This window comes from Rattus norvegicus, chromosome 10 (genome assembly GCF_036323735.1).
Source record: "Rattus norvegicus strain BN/NHsdMcwi chromosome 10, GRCr8, whole genome shotgun sequence".
In the NCBI taxonomy this organism is placed as follows: domain Eukaryota; kingdom Metazoa; phylum Chordata; class Mammalia; order Rodentia; family Muridae; genus Rattus; species Rattus norvegicus.
In genome coordinates, this window is record NC_086028.1 from 35,951,003 (window position 1) to 35,975,855 (window position 24,853).

Sequence of the window (24,853 nt, forward strand, 5' to 3'; positions counted from 1 at the left end):
CTCAGCTGGTTAAGAGCACTGACTGTTCTTGGAGAGGTCGTGAGTTCAAGTCCCAGCAACCACATGGTGGCTCACAACCATCTGTAATGAGATCTGGTGCCCTCTTCTAGCCTGCATGCATACAAGTTAGTAAGCTGTGTACATAATAAATCTTTTAAGGGGTTGGGGATTTAGCTCAGTGGTAGAGCGCTTGCCTAGCAAGCGCAAGGCCCTGGGTTCAGTCCTCAGCTCCGAAAAAAAGAAAAAAGAAAAAAAATCTTTAAATATTGTTACTCTTAGATAGGCATTGTGCCTATGCAACTCATTTAAGAACACGAAGCTTAGACCCAGTCCTTCTGATAGCTGCCTCACAAACTGTTTTAAGATGACTAAGCAACACAAGGGCCAGATAGCATACTCATGGTTATATTAGACTCTGATTTAATTATAATAAGTGTTTTCAGTTTTCTCAAATAGAAATGGCTAAGGATAGCTAAGGTTTCACAGTTCAGAGATACTTAAGTCTTCAAAACCATCAGAAACTCACAGAATATGACATTTAATGTTATTTCATTATTAAGGATGTTATGGCCATGAGACATGTCTGCTCCTGACAGCTTCCCCACTCTCCTTCAAAGAAGAATCAGACATCTTTACCTTGAGGCAACGCTGCTTATTGTGCTAAGGTAGCCACTGGACAGAAATTGCTTATATTATCTGCAGACAATATACTGTCCAAAAGGACAAACAGAGTTGGAATAGTCAACTACTAAGCTCTGCCAAGACCGGGTAAGCTGATCCTTCATATTTACTCCTTCATGGAAGGTCTGCCAGATGGTTTTGGGCCAGAAGGCTGAAGACAGATGCTCCGGCATTATGGAAAATTAGGGGCTGTCCAGGTAGTCACCTGTTTCTACAATTGCTTATGTTTTGGAAGCTATGTGTGGTGCTTCCTATATACTCAGGCAATATTTAATTTGTTCTTAGATTTCTGACAGGGTTGAAAACTAGTTAGAGCTTCATAATCAAACTCGAGTTGTTAGCAGTGAGAGAGGTTATAGAGAAGACAGTTTTAAGATGGTGTTATAGGCTAAAATCTAAACATAATCCAGGGATAATATTTTAACTCTCTAAGCTAGAAATGATGGTACTTTAATTGACAAATATGATGGACTGGATGTTAGTTGCAGATCATACTTCAATGTACATAATGTTTAACGTGTATGATATATGTTAATTTATATGGTTTATATTTGGGGGCACCTGCTGGATTGGATCAGAACAGGCAAGTATATTTATCTGGAGTCTATTTAATCTGTGACAGGTGGGTCCAAGTCTTAGGACTCTTGATTCCCTAAAGCTTATGTGACCTTTAATTTACGAAAGGATGTTACATTAGTATTTACCATTGTATTGAAATCCATACTTTAGAAATATAGTTAACAGGTGTCTGTTAGTCACCTCATGCCTTTGAGACCTAGAAAAAGCTACAGGTTTTGGTCAAAGGGCATAGAACAGTTTCCCCTCAATCCAGAAGGCTGGATATATAAATTAAACTGAAATGGTTTTTAGCTTGATGTGAAGTATCTTTAAGTTTATATTCAGAAGACAACCAAAAGGAAATATGAGAACCATGGATGGCGGAGTGAGAATAATTATAGGAAAGGCAGAAAGAAGATACAAGAGACAGATGTGGAAGGGCTGCTGGTGAATACCATGACAGCCAGGAGTGTATTTTTTTCATTGTCTTTTAAACTATGACAAGGTCCAGGAAGATAAACAATGACCGTTCAGTTTCCTTGTTTTCCTGGGGTGGGGGTGGGGTGGAGTTGGGAGAAAACTAAGAGAATGATGTGAGAATTCTTTTCATCCAGCATAGGTGGTGCAGATACTGCCCCAAGCCACCAGTTCAGTGTCATCAGTTCACGTACCACCAGGTGACAGTCACCTGCTCAGCAGGTAAGTGGAACTGAGCAAACCATAGGAAATTTCTTGTGCCAGTTCTGTAGTTCTGCATTTTTTCTACCACTGAAATACTTTTAGCTTGTTTGCCAAAGGAGGCAGAAGAGAGCTATTTACCAGATTAAATAAACATCAACTCAAAGTCAATACTCCGTTTCTCAGTGAAGAGGGAATCTGACATTTACTGGGTCTATACAAGCTCAAATGAAGTTTACTTATTTAATGCCCAGGAGAGTTAATAACTGAGCTGGCAAAATGGCATAGCAGGCAAAGATATTTATCATGCAAACTCAGAGATCTGAGTCTTCTTACCTCCATATACTGTATCACGTGTGTCCATACAGACACATCACACATGTGCATGCCCACATACACACACACTATTGGGAGGGGGAGACCTGGAGCAATTTATTTTCCTCCATTTGATCTTAAAGCAAATTTTAAGGTTTTTTTTGTTTGTTTTAGATGTGAGTGTCTTGTCGCATGCACGTATGTGCACCACATGTGTGCCTAGTACTCTTGGAAGTCATAAGGAGGCATAGGATCTCCTCGAACTGCATGGTTGCCGTCCATCACGTGGGTGAAACAGAACCCAGGTCCTCTGCAAGTCCAACAAATATGCTTAACTGTTAAATCGACTCTCCCGCCCCAAGGTTTTAATTTTCAGATATCTAGATTTTCATGAAACTCATCTAGGGAAGTGGGAGGTGTCACCCCAATTTGTCAGACTCGCAAGCAGGCATCTTGGAGTGGAAGGTACATAGTCTGTCTCACCAGAGTTCTTCCTGCTCCAAGCCTGCATCCAAGACAGAGAGGGAACCCGCATGCTATTGCTGTTGCTTTGTTTGTACAGTGGTGAAACTTGAACCAGAGGCCTTGCCAACCAAGCCCTCTCAGGGAATTTAGTCACACAAATAACTTGTTTTTTCTTCTAATTTTCTTTGGAATATGTCATTGTTCTTGAATTTAAGTCTAAGCCATGACCTAATGACTGGTCAATACGGACAGTATTGGGACCCTTATAAGTATAGAACTCACTGAAAATAGGACCCCAACTTTGCTCCGTAGCTCTCCCATCCCCTTTTGGCAGGCAGATGCCTTCTTTAATGAAACTTTAGGAACAAAGACACAGAATTCTACTGACTGGTGTTTTGCATACTTCACAAGATGGACAGAAAATAAATGCCCTGCCCCTTGACAGGTACAGACTAATGTCCTCCACTGTGGTTAGTCTGACACCCAGACTCTCTTTGATAATGAATGGGAATCATGGGGCTGCAGCTTGGTGGAGATTTGCAGGCCTTCACATCAATCAATGCAAATGCAGAGGGTGCTCAACCTCTGACCCCCTAAAAAAGTATTTATTAGGGTTGAGGCTGTGAACAGAAGTGACAGAGCGCCAAGGGGTTACCAATCCAGGTAGAAAACACAGGTTTAAAAGCAATGGTTTAGACCCATGCCACATAAAACTCAAGAACAATGACATATTCTAAAGAAAACTAGAAGGGAAAAAAAAGAACCAAGTTATTCGTGTTACTGATTTCCTTGAGAGGGCTTGGTTGGCAAGGCCTTAGGCTCAAGTCTCACCACTGTAAAAAAACAAAAAAAAAAAACAAAAAAAAAACAAGGCAACAGCGATAGCATGCAGGTTGTCTCTCTGACTTGGATGCAGGTTTGGAGCAGGAAGAACTCTCGTGAGACAAACTGTACACCCATTCAGTTGTATTCTGTCAGCAAGCTTGGAAAACTGATCTGGGAATCGTCATTTGATAACTCCCTCTGACATAACCTAGACCCCATAGAGGGAGTACTCTGGGGTGATAGTAACATCAAGTTCTCTGATGGCCTGGATAACCACTTCCTTTGCTGTGATGTCCTTACTGGTCATGATGTACCTGCTTTCCTGGTGAGCCTTGAAAACTCTTGGTACCTGATCTGACAAGTCTAGGGAAAGGAAAAGGCACACAAAGGCAGAAACAATGTTAACAGATGGCAACATAATTAATTAAAGTAACACATCTCACTACCCCTCAAAGGTGGCGACATTCCCCTTCCAGACAGAGCTGTGACATGCTACCTTTAAACCCACGTTCTCCCTGAGACATAACCACATGATTAATAGACAAATACAAAAACAGACACATGAGAACATACAAAACATACAAAACACATACAAAAATGAGCACACACATTGTCATGATAGCATCAAAAAATTTCCATCTACAGTTAATCTTTATTATAAGGAAAAGCTCATTTTGGCTTACCTAAAATGTGCCACCTAATTTATTTACTTGATATAACTTGGTAATAAACGTACAGTATATTATTCTTCATTTTATCAAAGGTTCAACCACACCAAAATGGTTTTCAGAATACAACATGAACTGGTCCCCAATGTTTGGAGTTCAAGGTTCATTCTGAATCTTGGTGAATGATAACCATTCATGTCCCACCACCAATCATGCATACAATGTCACTACTATGTTTGAAAGAGAGAGGCCGATGAGAAGGCAGGAAGGCTCTGATGCTCAACAGGAATAGTAAATCCGATGGTGTGACTGCAGCCAGCAGCATGACAGCTTTCTACTGACAGGCAGGGCAGATGGGTTGTGCTTGGTCTGCTCAGTCCCATAATGCTTTCATCTTGAGACAGGCCAATCCCAATATCCAGAAAGGAGCAGATTTAAAAAATAAATTACTAGCAAGGTGAAGGCTCTGAGTTATTACAGATCATGAGACAAGCCATTTTCACTTACCCTTTCAAGTAATGTAAAAATGGGGGAAATGTGGGACACTGTTAGGGGCCACTATGGTGAAGCCCAATGCACCACCTCTTAAACATATGGTGGGTTTCTCTAGAAACCCATCTTTTTAATGAGCAATTTTTCCCAGTATAAAAACACAGTAGAGAAGATGTGCTCCTGTGTCTGACTGAGGAAGGAAGGAGAATGAATCTAAGATGAAGCACACGGGGAAGAATCCACGCGAGTTCACTGTGCCAAGAGCTCAGCGCCAACCCACGCAGCTGCTTCCTCATCGTGATGCAGAACCGAGGAAAAAGGAGAGGGGAAAGAAACCCACATTGCCCTACTTATGCGCTTCTAGGTAGTAGAACAAACCACTGTGGAGCCCAAGTGTGAAGACGCCCTGACACAGACCTCATCTCTCAGTGACAGAGCACGAGTGGGCTCTGTGCATGAACTCACTGCGGGCTCTGAAGGACAGGGAATGCAAATGCAGCGACTCCCTTCTAATTCTCTGCTGAAAGTTATACGTGTTTAAATTCTCCATAGAAATAGGAGTGTTGCTGGTGACTACAGACTCCTTTCTACTTACAGAAAATTGGTTCTGTGGCCACTTGTGTTTGTGCAGCATCTTTCAACATGACTGGGTAGGGCTGTGGGTCTAGAGTCTCCTGCTCATGCCTCTCAAGCTGGGGTTACCAGGGTGCACCAGCGTGCCTCACTTGTGGATAGTGCTTAAAACACGGCTTGACAGCATATGGAATTATTTATTGATTGAAAGATCAAGAAAGCATACAATAAATCAGATGTACAACAAAAGAATAATCAGATTATTCTTTGGTTCTATTTTGACTATAGTTCTAATTCCATAAACACGTTCGAACAAGATAATTCTACTAAAATTGGGATATAAATTGGGCATTACAAATAAGACAGTTCTAGTTTAAATTCTCCTGACATAGGAAAGCCCCAGACAGAAAAAATCAAAGTTCTGTTTAAGCATGCACAGTTGAGCATATAAAGACCTGAAATATTAATGTTTTGTGCGTGATAGACTATTTATGTTACTGGTATCTTATTTTTCAATTACACAAATGTCTTTGCCAAATATATGAGATATGACATAGGGTAAAAAGCAAAGATGTGTGACCATGTCAGCAATGATAGGATATGAGCATCATTACCTTTCAGGTGTACCCGTGAAAAGAGTTTATCACAGCTTTTTCCAGCCTCTCATGTAATAAACATGGAACCCATCCTGATTCTCCCAATGCTTCACCCATACCTCGATACCCACAGACACATGACTACTTCTGGACTAAAATTTTGCATGTTTTATGCAAACTGTAACTAAAAAAAATGCCCCTTTTGAGCATATCTTTGTCTCACTGTTACTGAAGCAATGAAGCAAGTCAGACTTAAGGTCTGTTGACTAATCTTGTCTTCCTCTGAGTTTACTGGGTTTTCTTGACTTACTTGGCATCTCAATTTGAATTCTGTTTGTGACCTGCTCCTTTCTCTATGCACAACATATGTTCATCCCCTATTACATAATAATTCATGCATACCCTTGCCAATCTGTGAATCTCTAGTACCTTAGCTTCTGTAATACGGGTAACATTTGAGGGGAAAAATACAAGTATATTCTTACTAGGAGATTTCACTAACTTACTAGGTTATTGCTTTGTTAAACATAATGACAAGGGTGGGCACCTGGCTCATGGTGTACTTACCATGCTCAAGGCCCTGGGTTTTCCCTCAGAACTTCATAAACCCATACTGATGCCTGTAACGCAGCACTGAGGAGATGGAGTCAGGAGGACCTAGGGGACTCACTGGACAGCCAATCCAGCCCACATCAGTGAACTCCAGATTTAGTGAGAGACTCTGGGCTGGTTTGCATATGCTGGGCCCAGGGAGTGGCACTATTAGAAGGTGTGTCCCTGTTGGAGTAGGTGTGGCCTTGGAGTAGGAGTGTCATTGTGATTGTGAGCTTTAAGACCCTGATCCTAACTGCCTGGAAGTCAGTATTCTGCCTGTAGTCTTCAGATAAAGATGTAGAATTCTCAGCTCCTACTGCACCATGCCTGCCTGGATGCTGCCATGTTTCCGCCTTGATGATGGACTGAACCTCTGCACCTGTAAGCCAGCCCCAATTAAATGTTGTTCTTTATAAGAGCTGCCTTGGTCATAGTGTCCGTTCACAGCAGTAAAACCCTAACTAAGTTAGACTCTGTCTCAGAAAATAAGATAGTGATAGAGGAAGACAGCCAATGCTGACCTTTGGCCTCAAAATGCACATACATGTGCACACATAAACATGCACACACACAACAAAAAAGTGACCTTCTCAAAGCACACATATGTATCTTAAGTACTGAATGATATTGCTTTGCTCTGGATCTTTAAATCTGTGGGAATATTTAACCTACATTTTTTAATTATATATATATACTAAATAAAGGCAAATGTGTAATAAAAACAAATTATCAGACAGAAACTACAAAGTTCAAGGGCAGATTAGACGAAGAAAGCAAAGAGCAGTAATCTAGAAAGCTCTGGGTGGGGAAGGTTGTGAAGGGGAGGAGCCAACACTTGTATGGGAAGCTGTTCATCGAGTGTGGCCTTGACAGAGCTCACAAAAGCTGCTGGATGATCAGATCAGAAAAGGGCCCCAAGGCCTTCAGCAGCACAGGAGGGCAAGCTGGCCCAGTGTTGCAAACATCTAACATCCACCAGGCACACACGGCCCACCAAGCCATGCTGTGGTCTGGCATGCAGACATTTGGTTGTTTTACCATATTCCCAAGAGAACCATACACTGAGCTTGTGTTTAAAGTAAGAAAGTATTTCTGAGACTGAGAGTATAGAAATCTCTTACAGGTTCTTACAATCTCTTACAATATCTGCATCAGTTATCTTCTTCATTGTTTTCATTAAATTAATGTGAGGATAAATGATATTCCAAATTTTATCTTCTAGTAGTTCACATCTAGGGGCTAAAATAGAATGCATTTCCAAGCTTAGCCCTGAGGCTCGGGCCATTGAACCGCTCCAATAACTTCTTGCCCACTTCCATCGGGCTGGAAGGAAAGTCCAGTATGTCGACAGGAAGTCTTGTTTGAGTGTTGAGTCCACTACAGAATGCTATTCTACCAAATGTATGGTCAGCCCTCTGAGGTGCCCTGCAGCAATAAAAGGTCTAATCAATTGAGGGACACTGATACAGACCCCCAGTCTCAAATCTTTCACATAAAACAATCTAGGTAGGAAGACAGATAAAAACTAGTCAGTGGCCATTTATTGACTGGGAACTAGTAACAGATATCATGTTTGTTGGCAAGGAAAGCTGGGAGGGGAATGAATGAGAACGGAATTTAATGACACCTGTGTATGCAAATGCCACAAAGAAACCCACTACTATGTGTATAACCTAAAATATATAGAAGAAAACAGAAAAAAAATAAACAAAGGGAAGTCGGTAGAAACTAAGCAGGACAGCTTTCTCACTCCCTTTTCGAAGGAACACCTCTGTACCCTAACTTGATGACAATGTGGCTCTTCCTTGCTCCAGTCCCATCAGGTTCTCAGTGCCCCTTCAGTATCGCCATCTCTCCTTCTTCCTCGACTCTCTGCAGGTTCTTTTCTACTTGGCTCATTGCTGGGCAACGCAGACAAACTAGGATAAAATGTAAGTCACATGTTAATGCTGCAGTGCTTGAAAAAGACCTGCCGGTTTCAATTATTTAATACATACACACCACACACACATGCACACACACACACTGTCTTTCTCTCTGCTTTCTTAATCGATGCAGGAATGCACCTTAATCAAACTTCTCTTTTTAAAGCATTTCCTCCTTGGTTCATCTTATTTTAGTTTATAACTTATATTAAAAAAATCTAACAGTCTAAGGTCTCCAAAGCTCTCTTACAGCCTTCAGTTAGAAAACAGAGGTAAAGAGAAAGACAATCCTAGGGCAAACGTAATAAAACAATTTACCATTTGGCTTTAGACATTTTGAAAAATGTTTAAAATAGAAAAATTAGTAGTTTTTTGTTTGTTTTTTGTTTTACTTTTTTATTTATTTCCTTTTTTATTAGATATATTTCTTTACTTACATTTCAAATGTTATTTCCTTTCCCAGTTTCCTGTCCATAAGCGCCCATCCCCTCCCACTCCCCCATATGAGTATTCCCCCCTCCATCCCCCTTACTGCCGCCCCATATTTTCCTGCACTGGGGTCCAACTTTGGCAGGACCAAGAGCTTCCCCTCCCACTGGTGCCCCAACAAGGCTATTCTCTGCTACATAGGCAGTTGGAGCCCTGGGTCAGTCCATGTATAGTCTTCGGGTAGTGGTTTAGTCCCTGGAAGCTCTGGTTGGTTGGCATTGTTGTTCTTATGGGATTGCAAGCTCCTTCAGCTCTTTCAATCTTTCCTCTAATTCCCCCCAAGGGGGTCCTGTTCTCAGTTCAGTGGTTTGTTGCTAGCATTGACCTCTGCATTAGACATGATCTGGATGTGTCTCTCAGGAGAAATCTATATCCGGTCCCTTTCAGCATGCATTTTTTAGCTACATCAATCTTATCTAGTTTTGGTGGCTGTATATATATGGGCCACATGTGGGGCAGGCTCTGAATGGCCATTCCTTGAGTCGCTGCTCTTAACTTTGCTTTCATATCCCCTCCTATGGATATTTTTTCCCCTTTTAAGAAGGAGTGGGAGCATCCGCATTTTGGTCGTCCTTCTTGAGCTTCCTGTGGTCTGTGGATTGCATCTTGGGTAATTCGAGCTTTTTGGCTAATATCCACTTATCAATGAGTGCATACCATGTGTGCTTTTCTGTGATTGAGTTACCTCACTCAGGATGATATTTTCTAGTTAATTCCATTTGCCTATGAGTTTAATGAAGTCATTGTTTTTGATAGCTGAGTAGTACTCCATTGTATAGATGTACCACATTTTTTGAACCGATTCCTCTGTTGAAGGGCATCTGGGTTCTTTCCAGCTTCTGGCTATTATAAATAAGGTTGCTATGAACATAGTGGAGCATATGTCTTTGTTATATGTTGGAGCATCTTTTGGGTATATGCCCAAGAGAGGTATAGCTGGGTCCTCAGGTAGTGCAATGTCCAATTTTCTGAGGAACCTCCAGACTGATTTCCAGAGTGGTTGTACCAATCTGCAATCCCACCAACAATGGAGGAGTGTTCCTCTTTCTCCACATTGTCGCCAGCATCTGCTGTCACCTGAGTTTTTTATCTTAGCCATTCTGACTGGTATGAGGTAAAATCTCAGGGTTGTTTTGATTTGCATTACCTTAGCTGAGAATTTTTTTTTAGCTCTGTACCCCATATTTTAATAGGGTTATTTGGCTCTCTGGAGTCTAACTTCTTGAGTTCTTTGTATATTTTGGACATTAGCCCTCTATCAGTGGGATTGGTAAAGATCTTTTCCCAATCTGTTGGTTGCCGTTTTGTCCTAATGACAATATCTTTTGCCTTACAGAAGCTTTGCACTTTTATGAGGTCCCATTTCTTGATTCTTGATCTTAGAACATAAGCCATTGGTGTTTTGTTCAGGAAATTTTTCCCAGTGCCCACGTGTACAAGACTCTTCCCTACTTTTTCTTCTATAAGTTTGAGTGTATCTGGTTTGATGTGGAGGCCCTCGATCCACTTGGACTTAAGCTTTGTACATGGTGATAAAAAGGATCGATTTGCATTCTTCTACATGCTGACCTCCAGTTGAACCAGCACCATTTGTGGAAAATGCTATCTTTCTTCCATTGGATGGTTTTAGCTCCATTGTCAAAGATCAAGTGACCATAGGTGTGTGGGTTCATTTCTGGGTCTTCAATTCTGTTCCACTGATCTATCTGCCTGTCTCTGTACCAATACAATACAGTTTTTATGACTATTGCTCTGTAATACTGCTTGAAGTCAGAGATGGTGATTCCCCCAGAAGTTCTTTTATTGTTGAGTATAGTTTTTGCTATCCTGAGTTTTTCATTATTCCAAATGAATTTTCAAATTGCTCTTTCCATCTCTATAAAGAATTGAGTTGGAATTTTGATGGGGATTGCATTGAATCTGTAGATTGTTTTTGGCAAAACGGCCATATTTACTATATTAATCCTGCCAATCCATGAGCACGGGAGATCTTTCCATCTTCTGAGATCTTCCTCAATTTCTTTCTTCGGAGACCTGAAGTTCTTGTCATACAGATCTTTCAATTGCTTGGTTAAAGTCACACCAAGATATTTTATATTATTTGGGACTATTGTGAAGTGTGTCATTTCCCTAATTTCTTTCTCAGACTGTTTATCCTTTGAGTAGAGGAAGGCTACTGATTTGTTTGAGTTAATTTTATACCCCGACACTTTGCTGAAGTTGTTTATCAGGTTAAGTGGTTCTCTGGTGGAACTTTTGGGGTCACTTACGTACACTATCATATCATCTACAAATAGTGATATTTTCATTTCTTCCCTTCCAATTTGTATCCCTTTGACCTCCTTTCATTGTCTAATTTCTCTGGCTAGAACTTTGAGTACTATATTGAATAAGTAGGGAGAGAGTGGGCAGCTTGTCTAGTCCCTGATTTTAGTGGGATTGCTTCAAGTTTCTCTCCATTTAGTTTGATGTTAGCTACTGGTTTGCTGTATATTTCTTTTACTATGTTTAGATATGGGCCTTGAATTCCTGATCTTTCCAGGACTTTTATCATGAAGGGGTGTTGAATTTTGTCAAATGTTTTCTCAGCATCTAATGAAATGATCATGTTGATTATTATCTTTGAGTTTGTTTATATAGTGGATTACATTGATGGATTTTCATATATTAAACCATCCTTGCATGCCTGGTATGAAGCTTACATGATGAATGGCCATTTTGATGTGTCCTTGGATCTGGTTTGCAAGAATTTTATTGAGTATTTTTGCGTCAATATTCATAAGGGAAATTGGTCTGAAGTTCTCTTTCTTGGGTCTTTGTGTGGGTTCAGTATAAGAGTAATTGTGGCTTCATAGAAGGAATTTGGTAGTGCTCCGTCTGTTTCTATTTTGTGGAATAGTTTGAACAGTATTGGTATGAGGTCTTCTATGAAGGTCCAATAGAATTTCTGCACTAAACTCATCTGGTCCTAGGCTCTTTTTTGGTTGGGAGACTTAATGACTGCTCTATTTCTTTTGGAGTTATGGGGTTGTTTAGATGGTTTATTTGTTCCTGATTTAACTTTGATACCTGGTATCTGTCTAAAAAATTATCCATTTCCTCCAGATTTTCCAGTTTTGTTAAATATAGGTTTTTGTAGTAGGATCTGATGATTTTTTTTTAATTTCTTCAGGTTCTGTTGTTATGTCTTTCTTTTCATTTCTGATTTTGTTAATTTGGATACACTCTCTGTGACCTCTGGTTAGTCTGGCTAAGGGTTTATCTATCTTGTTGATTTTCTCAAAGAACCAGCTCCAGGCTTGTGTGGAGCCAAGAGCAGATATCCCAGCAAATAAAAACTACCACTTCGAAAATTTTCAGTAATCTACTCTAGTTTGCATATGGGGCGTACATGAAATTTTTTTATCTTTTATGCAACAGGCCAGCAGGAAGGAGTCAAACAGTCCTCTGAGGGGGAAGTGAGGATTAATGATAGGAAAGACAGAAGACACAGAAATTAGAGAGGGCCATCCAGTGACTACTGCAGCCCCAAGTCTATTTCTCGTAGGCTTTTTATACCGTACAGTGCCATGAGAAGCAAAGTCACAAGCAGAAGCAATGGCTCACATATATAGGACATCTGTTCCCATTTGGAGGCCTCCCTATTCCTTCCAACAAGATAAATAGACTCTTCAGCCCCTCGCCTTGGGCTTCAAGTGCATCTCCTCTTATTGTCCCACGCATCAGCAGGCCAGGAACTCTGCCAGCAGACCCTGACTTGCCTTGACCCTGCCTGGCAGGCCGATTTTCATAGAAGCAGACAAAATGGCTCCTGACACTTTTCATGTGATAAAGGTAAAAAGGTGGTCGTCAAGTTACCCATATACTAGATAAAATATTCATTTTTCCAAATTATCTTTTGAAGGTGTTGTGTTCCTGCAGAGACACGAACAAATGTCAATTCATCCCAGATAGGGCAACAACAACAGACCAAAGAAAATACCCAGCTCAAGTCGAGTTTAGCGAAATACTGAGTATACTTGAGTTGCTTAGAGAACTGTGAGTGACTTACCAGCTGCTGTGCTATCACAGAAAATATTTATCTCCCTAGCAACAGTTACTTGCATCTGGACCTTCCAGAACAGGCAGAACCTTATGAGCTTCTCCCACACCACTGTCTACACTGATGGACCCAGTCTTAAGCAGGACTCCTGCAAGTAATTACAGCTTATTAGAGGCCCCAGGGGGACACTGGCCAGGCTCTGACCAGAGGACGATGCTCCACAACAGAACATTGAGTGCTCTGGGTTAATATTAATGAGTTTACATTAATTTTTAAAATCTGTAATACTGAATATTGCACCAATGCTCCTAACGGCAGCAGCCATCTCATGTCACAATCACACCGCTGTCCTTTTACAAATTACCCACTGTCTTCTCTCAATCACATACACCATTACTTCCCCACACCCAGAGGAGAAGGCAGACAGCTCACTGTCTTCTGCACATACATGTACATCGAATTCTCGGGGGAAACAGGAGACAGTGTAGACTGTTCTTTCTGAGCAATGAAAACTATGGGTGGTGTTAATGTTCCTAAGTGCAGTGCTCTGTGTCTGTGTCCTGTAGTCATTGTTCAGCTACAGAAACTGACAGTACAGGCAGGTGGCAACGTCTCCTGTAACTTGTTCAGTATCAGCTCACCATTAGTTTAGAAATTAAAATTAAAATTTCAGGGGTTGGGGATTTGGCTCAGTGGTAGAGGGCTTGCTTAGGAAGCGCAAGGTCCTGGGTTCGGTCCCCAGCCCCGGAAAAAAAGAAAAAAAATTAAAATTTCAAAATCCACAGGAAATATAAACAGTTCAACTAGATTATTAAAAAAAAACTCTCATTTGTCCAACGCTGACCACAGGTATGCGTGCCTTTTTCAAATAGGTGGTTACTTCCTTTCTTATCTCAAAGGTGTTTTCATTTCTTTTTAGAATACTGCAAAAAAAATGTTTCTTGAATTTCTACAGATTAAGAAATGTTTTGTCTCCAAATAATCTTACATGGCCATTTTTAAAGTTTAGTTTTGGAAAAATAGTTAAATCATTTTTTTCTCATTTATGTTCTAAAACCACATGCTTAAGGTAAGGTGAATAAGTGGCGTGTGGAAGAAAATGCCTCTTGAAGATAAATATACTAAAACCAATCTTCACTAAAGACTCGAGGAAATTAGAATAAGTCTGACTTGAAATTTTTAGTATCTAGACAAACATTTGGCATTTTCCTCAGTCGCAAGTTAAAGAAAGATCCAAAAGGAAGACAAAAATATCTTGAGCTGAATTTCTAATATGGACATACGGAGCTGCTTTCTAAAAAGAATGACTTCAGTGGGAGCATTTCCTTTCTCCTTAGTTACTTAGTTATATAGGTCTAGTCCTGTCCATTACCGAGTGACAGTGGGGCACTTGAGAGGCTCTAGCCCTACCCGTCACCAAGAGGACTGCATGGGTGGGGGACACACAGCCCTGTCCTTTCCCCTGCTGAGTACAGTAGAGCTGGGGGCTGTACTTCCAGTCCTGCTGTCTTGGTGAGGACTGCACAGCTGGCAGGCAGGCTCCAGCCCTACTTGTTGCCCTGGTAATGATAACAGTCCAGTGCCCAGTGACCATGTGAATACTCACTTTCTGCTGCGATAAACAATAAACAAACTCAACCTGTAAACTAGCTCCAGATGCAGGACTTCAACTCAACCACAAACGATGTCAAAAAGCCAGGCAGCCTGACTCCTCTAGCGACGGCCTGTGGTGAACAGGGTCTAGATGAAACCTCGGCAACAGAACTAAGACTTTTAGGCTTAAGGGCCTCACACAGGCAAACAGGCTCTTCAAAGAGAACACACCTTCAAGAGTTCAAGTGTTCTCTTCAAGAGAACACACCTTTAGTGTTTCTATGGCAGTAGAAACACTGAAGATAAACTGAACTACTAGAAATGAGAAAGTGAAAATCGTAAGAAGTCAAATACAAAAATTTCTGAGTAAAGTCCTACCAACCTGTAAGCGTGACAAAGTTGGAGAATAAGAGCGTCCCAATAAGGACAAAGATGAATGAATAAGGTTTGGGCTGTATTCATTTGGGACACCATGAAAAGATCAAATCATGTGTATAAAAGAAGGCAGTGAATTTCCTTTTAAAAGCATTTTTAATAACAGACAAAGAATGCATCATCTGTATCTTCTCCAGATACGGATGCATTTAGACCACTAAACAGACAAGAGCAAAGAATTTCCCCTCACTGTGTTTTCAACTCACCAAACGCTCACAAAGAGCATGTACCTATAGACACACATATAGATGTACAGCAGGAGAAAGAGTAACCATGGCATGTAGAAAGTCAGGCCCATCAGAGTAACCGCAGGGTTCTCAGCAGAAACTGGGAAAGCCCGCAGGGCACTGAATAATATGTTGCAAGTTTTTAAAAGACAATTGCCAGCCTATGTTACTCTACCCACCAAAGCTTTCACTGCTAACTGAAGGAGAAAGGAAAACCTCCCATGGGAAAAGCAGGCTTAATTAGTCCATGGCCACTACTTAAGGAATTCTTCAGACTAAGGAGAAAGACCAACACATCTGTTGTAATTAATATATGCAGAATATTAATAATCTTTTTCACACACACCATTGGGACCAGTAATGTTTAGGCAAGAGTGGAAGAGGAAACCACTAAACACTGTACAGTTGACAACCTGACAGGACACAGCATAAAGCTTTCAAGAACTCCAAATATCGAGGCTCTCAGTTTCTTGCCCCAAAGATATAGACCCACATCACGAACGGAAGGGCAGGACTGGTCTGTCTATTGTTTCCTAGAAACTTGCCTCATCAAAAAAGATAAGAACTATTTTAGGGTGAAAACATAGAAAAACGAATTCTGAACAAAGGGAACCAGAAGACCAGTAGCAGCTGCTATTTTCATATATGACAAAAGGGACTTGAAACCACAACTAGAAAAGAGAAATAAAGGTCACTCATGCTGGTTAAGGGAGCAACCCATCAAGAGGATGGAAGAAAATATGATTTTAATCTAAACCCGTCGAGCCTTGTGCACCTTTCGCAAAGGAAATACTACTTATGGGAAAAAGTTACAGGTTAACCCCAGTGAAATCAAAGTGGCAGATTTCAATACAACAGTGCCATCAGGTGACAAGTCATCCAGGTGTAAACTATGCAAACATCTGACTTAAATGACATCATGGGTCAACGGGGCCTAACGGGCACAGAACATTCCACACAGCACTGTGGAAAGCGCACTCCTCTCGGCAGTCCATGAGCTTTGTCTAAAACAGCATTTACTGAGGTACAGAACTCACAGTGAGAAATCAGACGTCATCTCAACAGACAGAGAAGCCTCTCGACAAAACCCTTCACGGAAAAGCCTTACTTTCTTCAGCTTGCGGGAGTGGGCATGCATTGCTGGTCTTTGCTTGTATATTATGGTTTCTGTTTTTAGGGGATTGGGATTGGTTGGTTTCTAAAGAAAGAGAAAGATAGGGCGTAGAATTGGGAGGCAGGAAGGTTGTGAAGATCTGGAAGAACATAGGGGAGGGGAAATTATTTTCAATAAAAAGATAATTTAAAAAATATCAGAATAGAAGCAACGAATCTCAACACAAGTCATAAAAAAAGAAAAAGAAAAACTGTAAATGACAAACTACAGCCCATATTATATTTGATGCAGAAGGCCAAGCATCTCCAGTAAAATCACCAACAAGGCAATGGCGCCTACTTTCTCTGACTTTATGCATACAGTACTGGAAGTCTTAACTAAAGCAAGAAGACAAGGAAGGCAAATCACAGGGGTACAAACAGCAAAGAAGGAAGTCTCCATCTGCAATGACACAAGTCTATACATTAAAGGCCCTAAAGAGTCCACTAGAAAACTATTAAAACCAATAAGCATTCTCAGTAAGGTGGTAGGATGCAAAATTAATACATAGAAACAATTTGACCTTCCTATACCTGTCACAAACTAACTAAAAAAGAAACTGAGAGAAACAATTCCATCTACAGGGCCAAAAACAACAAAACAAATAAACAAAAACACAAACACACACATAAGCAACATTTTTTTAACATAAACCTCTTTAATTTTCACTCAAACGATATGACAGTTATGGTTACCCGTGTACTGGTGGGCTCAGATGTGAGTGGTTTTGGAGCTGGAATATTTTGGGGTCTGGTAGCAACCTGTCAGTTCCCCAGTTTGCACTATTCCATTCTTGTTTTGCATGTAAAAGTTTTAATTGTTCTTTCACTTTTTCTAGTTTTCTGTTGTGTGTTAACAGTGTTTGTTTCAAGTCCACTGTTGCTTTTCCCAATAGAGCGTCTGCCTTTAAAGCGTGATGACTCCAAACTGGAAACTCCAAGGGTCTGTGGGGTCTCATTTACAATCAGGGACTCGTCCCACTTTGGATTAGAAGAACTACTGGATCTTTCTGTTTTCTTAATTTCTCCATCTACAATGACTTCAGTATATATTGCTGTTTCAAACCAGTTCTTTTTTTCTTTTTACTTTGGTATGAGAAACTGTTGCCTTTAACTGTAACCTTCCACTGTGGTTATCACTAGTGTCAGACCTTGGTAAAGCAGTGGCCTTGCCCCAAAATTCACCTTGACTTGTGTATCAGGAATTGTGCCAGACACTGAGGATACATAGATGAACAAGACACGATTTCTTCTGTCAAGGAGTTCCTAGTCTGGTGAAGAAACAACCCAGCCTGAAGCTGCGGCTCCCGGGGGTCCCGCGGCCGGGGCGATGCCTCCTCAGCCCTCTGCGCCCAACAGGGGTCAGCCCTGCAGCCCAGGGCGCCCTCAGCCACTATGATCCCGCAAGCCACGCGCCAACACCCAGCCCTCCCACCACCCATCCCGGCCTACACCTCCCTTCCTCGGGAGCGCGCATTGTCGCAAGCAACTTTTAATTAAACTTAACCAAAGATATAAAAGAAATCTTTAAGACACTAAAGAAATAAATTGAAGACACTGACGATGGAAAGATGCTCTTGAACTGGAAGGATCAGTATTATGACATTGGCTGTCCCACCAAAGGCAATCAATCTGTAGATTCAATGCAACTCCAATCAAACTGCAGTTCTTCACAGAAATACAAAAATCTTAAAATTCCTATGGAAGACAAGAGGCCATGAGGCCACAGCAATCCTGAGTGATGCTGGAGGCCTGCCTGGTTCCAAGTTGTTTTTTCACTAAAAACAGCTCCGCACTGCGATGCACCTCATACCTGGCAGTCATCCACCTTGCCCTCATGAGTCCTTCCGTGTATTCTTGGTCCGCGGTGTGTGAGATGCCAAAGCTCTTTCCCATGCACCGCATTTCTGCTTTCCCATCTGGATGCGTCACCGCCACGGAGCCATGAGAATCACTGAACAGGAATTCAGCTGAGGAAAAAAATGAGGCAAAGCGAAAGGTGACGCTGTGATCACCTTAAATGCAAGAACGGCCCTAAACTAGCTTCTGGGATCTCCGACCTTAAAGAGGGAACACATTACCTTAAGAATCTTAACTGGTTACCAAACAAGCAATAAATTATAGTAAGTATCCACATATTTTTAGGCCCAGCACAGAGTAAAATCATTTTTAAAAAATGCATATTCTCTAAAATGACACATGAAAAAAATTTCCTCCATATATCAAAGAAATTTATACATACATAAAAGTAATATGTATATTCATATATATATGAAACCCATGTTCATCTATATATGTAAAGAAAATAAAATAGTCATCATGGTCTCAATACAAACATCGTTTTGTTCTGATGAGTACGTTAATGTTGCACAGTGCAAAAACTAAAAAGCTAGTGTGTCACAAAGTCCCAGGAGGGCAGAGTACCTCAGGGTGAAGCAGCTGCCTAGCATGTGAAGGGCCCCCATGCCCGGTATGAGTTTGGTTCCCAGTATCCCAGAGAAAGCGAAATCCTCCAGCAACACTGCGTGAAATGGTGACACCTAAGAAATGGAAGAGTGGATCTTGGATGCTATGAGTAAATGGGTGGACATCAGTTTGCATCTGTTCAAACTCATTCCTGCTGAGTTCTTGGAAGGGAAAACAGGAGCATGGTTTTGTGTGGGTGTCACTGATCCTCTGGCTTCCTCAGTGGGAGAGACCCATGCTGACCTGTCCATCATTTAACACAATGGTTCAAGCTTGTTCCACCATCACAGCACAGAGCTCCCATCACACCGACATCGTCGTGTTGGCAAAGGCAGGCCGAGGGTACATAAATTCCAGGACTTGTTCTGAAAGGTAAAACGGTAATGTATGTTGAAACAAGTCTTCAGAAAGAAATACTCCAGAAGGACAGACTGAAGGACTTTCTTACAAGGACAGACTGAAGGGCTTCCTCAGAAGGACAGACTCTAACTTAAACACTCGTTTGTGCATGGGAGCCCCCACTCGGCTCTGCCGCTTCTCTGCGGAGTAATGCTATCCAAGAAAGGTTAGCCGCCATCGCAGAGATGCTCGTATTAGGAGGCAAGCCAGCCAACTTTGTGTTTATACGAATGGCTCCTGCTTTCCAGGAATTCTGAGAAAGGCTTTTCAGATACAGAGTAAGTCCTTTCTTCCTGGGAACAATAGACATACTGTGCAACTTTAAAACTCTCTCACAACCATTCAAAGATTAACACATTAAAAAGAGAAGATACATCATTTAGGTTACAAAAAGGATACCTTCAACCTGATGCATAGTAGGCAGTATTGAAGCTTTTAAAGTGGAAACCACTCTAAAAATAAGGTGGGATATTGAACACATAGACTTTTACTAAAAACTGTAAGAGATGGATTTGTTTTCAAATGTTAGCCTTGGACAAGGACAGTGGCCATTGGAAATAGATGCAATGTCTGACCCAAGGAGGCCAAAGTGCCTGACCACCATACTCCTGGCCCAAGCTCTGCCTCCTTGTGTGGAGATTTCCTCTGAACAGAAACACTCCTTTTAGGAGGGAGTTGAGGTCTGTGAGGCCCAGCAGGCAAACAAGTTTCACATGTCTACGAAACCTAAGCTCAGCTTCATCGGGATCTTTCTCCAGGCTGTGGATGCTGTAAAGAACTGCTAGGGGAGGTGATTGGCAGCCATACCGAGGAAAGGAGTCTCTGCCATGTCCAGCTTCCTGCAAGTGGTGCAGAGGGCTCCAGGTTTGCAATTCTCAGTAGCCGTTACCCATGTTCTGGTGGGCTTTTCAGTGATGGGCTGCTTTTGAGCCACCCATGTTCCTGTAAGTAACCACTCACCAATATTTCTGTTAATAACTCCCAAAGAACACACACAGGTTCATCAAGTTAGATTTTGGTGCAAGTATTTCTATGGTGTCTACCTCAGGTTCCAACCTGGGGTGAGTAGACATAGGTCATCTCCTTAGGTAACATCTATCACACAATACTTTGTCAGCTCAGCCCCTGCTCTGTTTTCCTCCCAGTGCTTATGCAATGTGCCATCTCCCCCCTGTCCCACAAGGTAGAGGGAATGGGGGAGAGGGGCAAGGCCTTGCCAGAGCCGTGCTTGCCACACTCGGGCCAGCCAGAGTCCCTTCAGTCAGCCTCTGTATTAAAAACAAGAAAGTGCCGATCTTGCTGGTCTGGCTAACACATTTCCTCTCATGTGAAGAAGCCAGTTAGTTTCTTGAGGACTACTATAAAAAAATTACTTCAGACGGGGTGCTTAAAAACCTGCGGTCTCACAGTTGTATAGGCTGGAAGGCTTAAGTCGAGACATTCGCAATCCCATTGGGGACTTGGGGAAAATCTCATCCACACTATCTGGCCTGTGGCTGAGGAACACCTGTCTTTTCAGGGCCTTCTCTTATGGGCCTTGCCCTCTCACCTTCCTATGCTAAGGGCTTTAATATGCAGTAAGATGATACGATATCAGCACGTAGGAAAGTGAAACAGACAATTGATGAGTTCAAGGCCAACTGAGGACACATGGTGATACTGTGTCTACAAAGACTGAAGGGGGACAGGGCTTGGGGCAGATTCTGAACTGGTTTAATTTGAAGCTGTAAGCTAGCTTCCTATAACCATGACAAATACCTGAGAGAATCACAGTAAAGGGAGTGGAACTTCAGTTCATGTTTACTGACCTAATACTTTGGCTTGTAGTGAAGGAGTATGTGCAGGAAGCCTGTTCACATCATGGGAACTGGGATGACACAAACACACAGACAGACAGACAGACAGACAGACAGACAAAGAGACAGAGGGAGAAACAAAGAGAAAGACTCAGACAGACAGGCAGACAAACAGGGACACCAACATGCCCTTTGAGTTAGTGACCCAAATTCCTTTGACCATACCCTCCTAAGACTTGACCACCTTTAGATGACGTCACAGGCTGGAGATTAAGCCCTACAACACACAGGCTTGTGAGGAACATTCAGGATCCAAACTGAAGGCCACCTGTCAATTAGGCTGCTGGGTTTCCAGATTTTTCTTAATTCTACCTGCACATACCTTCCCCACGTAAAGGTCGTAGTCGCAGTTCCAAGGTCTAGACAGGAGCTGTAGGTGGTGCCATTTAGCCCACGCTGTATTTCATCCTGCTCCCTTTTCCAGCAGCTCCAGCCTTGCCTCATCATAGACACTGTCATAATCACCATCCCCCCTCTCAAGCATCCTCCCACCACTACCCCTCTCCCTGTCAGTTCTCCTGAACTCTGTGGCCCTTTCCCAGGAGCTCTGATAGGCTGATGTCACCGCGTCTGATGAATCCATCTCTCCCTCCCTCATCAGTGCAGTATTCACCCACTCTGACTACTGGATCCACATGTGTGGCTACTGCCTGGTGGACTCCCTCACTGCCTTGCTTCTCAGTTCCTGATGTTATAAGCACTGAAGGTCAACCAACCACACATACAGAGTGAGACCCCATTAAAAAAAAACGGCAACAAGCCACTGAGTTGGGGTGTGGGATGATGTCATACAGGTAAGGCAGGTACAAGATAGAAGGAGGCCTGTCATTGGACAAGAAGGAAGGATGGGCGGGAGAAAAGTTTGAGGGAAGAGGAGGAGACTGGAACGGGAGGAGACTAGAGACTGGGGGGAGAAGCCGGAGAAGCCACAGAGAGAACATGGAGGCTGACACTAAGATTCCACTCTGTGTATTTACAGTTTGTTATGAATGTTCTTAAGGGATGGATTGTACGGGGCTTTGTATGCTTAGGTGGGCAATTATCTTATCAGTTGGATCAGGGGTTATTGTCTTGAGTGTTCTTTCTTGTGGAGAACTGAGTCTGGGAGAGTGTGTGGCGGTAGAGTTGGGATGTGTGCTTCTGTGCACCAGAGATCTTGGGGCACTGTGGTGCCAGATCTAGTGGGGGTAAAAGACAGCCCTTTTTTATAATTTTCCAACATCATTGTGGGACCAGGGGAAAGGCTCTGTTGGCAAATCGCTTGTCTTGCAAGCATGAAGACCAGTGTTCAGCCCTCACAACATGTTCTTGTTTGTTTGTTGTTTTTAAAAGGACTAAGGACTAAAAGACAGGTAGATCCCTGAAACTTGCTAGAGCCAGACTAGGCTAGTCCGGGAGTTCCAGTCTAGTGAGACACCGTGTCTCAGAAAACGAGGCGGGTGGAGTCAGAGGAGAGACACTCAGCACCGACTCCTGGTCTGTACATACATGTATGCATACACATGTGTACTTCATGCACATAAGCATGCACACAGTCACTCTCACTTAAGCGTCAATTTTTTCATGTAAAGGACACATTTCTAATTTTATCATAATTTAAGACTCTGATCTAAAAGATTTTCAACAGTTTCTGCTCACTGACAAAATGTCTGAGGTAAGAAACTTCAAAAGGGGGGTTGGGGATTTAGCTCAGTGGTAGAGCGCTTGCCTAGCAACCACAAGGCCCTGAATTCGGTCCCCAGCTCCGAAGAAAAAAAGAAAAAAGGAAAAAAAAAAAAAGAAACTTTGAAAGGTATAGAGATTGATCTTGACTTACAGCCTCAGAGTTTTCAGCCCCTGGTCTCTTGGTCCATGGCTTATCGGGCCTTTGGTGGAGGGGGCGATCTTGGGGAAAGTGCCCCTGGTTGGACTTGAGCTAATTGACCACCACGGGAGAAAGTCACATGGTTGGACGAGTGACTTCAGTTCAAGTTCATGATCGCAAATCTCCAATGGGCGTGACCTAGTTACTCAGGCATTTCCATTACGAGTCTCTTTCCAGTCAGAACCTCATACTTTTCCTTCCCATCCCCTACAAATATGAATAGTGTCCTGCTTTATACACGGTTGAGAAAATAGGTGCCACCAAGGGACAATTCTATCCCCTCATACAGAAACTCTCACGTCCCTGCCTGTCTTGTCACACCACAAGCTTTCTGCTCCCTGAAAATTTACCCCTCAGAATGTCAGCCCCCTGCGAGTGGCAGCTACACCAGGGCCATTGATGCTCTGGTTTGCACCCATGAAGATGGCTGCTAAAGGATAAGCAGGAAGCGTTTGCCGAGTGAAGAATTTGCTTCTTCCATTTATGTCTCTTTTTAGTCCACCATCAGTGTCTTCTCTACAGAATGATTGTTAGTTACATAGCAACAGTGTGGAGGCTTCCATTTAAAACGAAGTCTGTCTACATTTGTCCCAGCCCTGCAAACCTCCTACCCAGCTCCACGCTGTCTCAGGAAAGTTCTCCAGACTCGCCTGGAGCATGCTGCCATCGCCCCTCCTGCGCAAACTTCCCAGTCTCTCTGTCTCCTCTCCAGTTCCATGTCTGGTCAATGGCTTCTCCATTTCTCTAAAGTTCCTCTGTCAATGTTATGCCTGACCTCTGTGTTCTCGAACCTGATTTAATTCAAGGTAGCCATCTCTAAGGTGAAACACAGCTGCCCACTCCCTTTCCTCCAATCTGTCTTCTTGCTGCACTCGTCCATGATTTAACAAATGCCGTGGTTTTCTTCCTATCCCAGCAAACACGTGTAATCAGACTTCATCACTGGGTCACCCTTCCCATGTTCCCACATCAACCCATGATAGAGTTTATTTTTCCTAAAGTTTATACCCTTGGTTTGAAAGGCCATGCACCTGCTGAAGACTTGCTAATTCACTCCTTCAGTTAGATGTCCCTGACCTCCAACTTTCAAACCATCCAAGTATGGGTTTGGTTCCCTCACTGGGTGTTTTGGAAGCATCTCAAGCTTAACATTCTCTTTTTTAAAGTTTTTTTTTTTCAGAGCTGGGGACCGAACCCAGGGCCTTGTGTTTGCTAGGCAAGCACTCTACCACTGAGCTAAATCCCCAACCCCGCTTAACATTTTCTTAATGTTATCCTTGATCCCTCACCCTTCAGCCTCCAAACTCCCTCTCTCAGGCTTCAGGATGGCACGTCTATCTCCATTTCTAGGTCTCAAGGCCATCATGTAGTGTCATCCAAAGCTACCAGGTAACTTCACCCTATATGAGTGTTTCCAGAGATCAACTCTTAGAACAGGAAATGCTGACTCTGAGGTTTATGCTCCTTCTAAAGAGTGCAGGTACCCTTTGGAATTCAGGAACCACTCTGACACCCAACCCCACAGGTGTTCAGCCCCATATAGAACTGTTTATTTTTGCATAAAACCTATGCAATGCTCTCACATACTTTAATCAGCTCTGAATCCCTTTCAATGCTGAACACAGTAAGCAAATAGTGGGTGTGTTGTGCTTTTTAGGGAATAATGATAGCAAAGTGTGTGTGCATATTTAAGACAGGTGGTATTTTGTTTTTCAAATACTTTTAACCCACAGTTAGTTGAACCTAGAGATGCTGGCGCAGGGATAAGAAGAGTCAGAATCTATCAGTATCTCCAGAACAATCCAAAGGTCTCTGAAGTTCCTGACTTTATCAGCTCCAAAGTTATGTCAAGTTTCTTCTAAGCACATTTCTGCCTTCATGTGAACCTTTCAGGAGCCACCTAGGAGAGGCTGAAACTAAGAAGTGACTTTTCTGGAGGCGGCCCGTGGTTTTGTATGGC

The 24,853-nt window shown here is 42.3% G+C and overlaps 1 long non-coding RNA gene across 2 annotated transcripts; it reads right to left on the reverse strand.

Annotated features, from left to right (window-relative positions):
* Positions 1-7,650: 7,650 nt before the first annotated feature.
* Positions 7,651-22,554, reverse strand: LOC102546326 (uncharacterized). 2 transcript variants are annotated; one of them, XR_357570.5, is made up of 5 exons: positions 21,352-22,554; positions 19,018-19,139; positions 18,122-18,278; positions 8,223-8,364; positions 7,651-7,870 (listed from the first exon to the last, which is right to left on the reverse strand). It is a non-coding gene; the product is annotated as an uncharacterized LOC102546326 (long non-coding RNA). The 2 variants fall into 2 exon arrangements; XR_594674.4 differs by having other exon boundaries at positions 7,651-8,364.
* Positions 22,555-24,853: the final 2,299 nt, after the last annotated feature.